The sequence below is a fragment of the Nothoprocta perdicaria genome, unplaced genomic scaffold (assembly GCF_003342845.1).
Source record: "Nothoprocta perdicaria isolate Ctin4 unplaced genomic scaffold, notPer1 scaffold_82, whole genome shotgun sequence".
NCBI classification, from domain to species: Eukaryota; Metazoa; Chordata; class Aves; order Tinamiformes; family Tinamidae; genus Nothoprocta; species Nothoprocta perdicaria.
This window is the reverse complement of record NW_020456110.1, coordinates 2151569-2152921: the sequence shown is the minus strand read 5'-3', so window position 1 is coordinate 2152921 and position 1353 is coordinate 2151569.

Genomic DNA, 1353 nt, shown 5'->3' with positions numbered 1-1353 from the left:
GAAGGCAGCACCTCCCGAGCTGAGAAGGGGTTGCCGTCGGTTTTGCGCCGCTGTCTTCCCCCCCGCGGTGTTTGCGTCTTCGAAGGTTTAAGTGCAGTAACCTTTTGTTGTGACGGGCTTTTCCTCTTCCCTATCAGCCAGATTTCTTTTTCCCCCTTTTTTTTTTAAGTCTCTTTTTTTTTTCTTTTTTAAGGAGGGCGAGAAAAAAAAAATAAAAGCGCTCCGGGTTGCTTTATTTATATATTATATATATATGATTTTTTTCCTTCCTCCTCGCCTTTCAGAAACTCCGGCAAGTGTCCGCCGGGTGCTGAGCGGCTGTGAGCGGCTCCGCGCAGCGCTGCTCTGACCGCGCTCGGCTCCGCTCCGCGCTCGCTCTGCCGCGGTAACTCCCTTGCCCGAACGTAGCCGCGGCTCCTCATTAGCATCCTCATACATATTCCTCGCACCGGGGGCCGCGCGGCACCCTGGGAGCTGCAGTCCCTGCCACCCGTCACCGCCGCCACTGCACCGCGCCCGCGACTACAGCTCCCACAAGGCCGCGCGGAGTCGCGCGCCCCATCTCGCGCCGCCCCGCCCACGAGGGGCGTAGCCGGCGACCAATCAGCGCGGGCCGCACATTAATCGCCGTTCTGTATTAATGCCCATCACTTCGCCGCTGACAAATGGGCGCGCGGGTGCGCGGGGGGGGTGGGGGGCGGCACCGGCCGGGCCCCCACGTGGGGACAAGGCGCTCCGCGCGCCCGCGGCCAATGGGCTCGCGTCTCGCCGCCGCCCGGGGCGGGGCCTGCCGCTCCACGGCGCCGGCGCCCGAGCAGGGGAAACATTTGTTCAGCTGTCAATCAAAGTAACGTGGGGCGGCGGCGGCGGCTCCCGCGGCAGCCGCGCGAGCGCTGGGTGGCGGCGCGGCGGGAGCGGCGGCGGGGGCGGCGCGGGGAGCGCGTCCCCCCGCCCGCGGAGCCGCCGTATCGCCCTCGCCGGGAGCGACGCGCGCTAATTAGGGGGCAATGTCTCCTTAAAGAGACAAGCGCGGCCCTGCGCAACGTGCCGGAACCCCTGCGGAGACAAGAGGGGGAGGATCGCGCCGGTCCCGCTCCCTCCAGCTCACATCAATTTTACGCGCCGCTGGAGCTCGCATAATTTTCACGCGAACGGCGCTCGGTGCCCGCGCCGAGCGGCGCGGGGGGGCGGGCGGCGCCCCCGGCCGCGGAGCAGGCGGCAGCCGCGCTCCCTCCTTCTCTCCTTCGCCCCGCCGCGTAACGGCCGCCGCCGCCGCGCACCAACGGTCGGCGCCGCGGCCGTTGGCGACCCCGTCGGAGGGAGGGGGCGCCGCCATTTCCCGCTGCGCGGAGC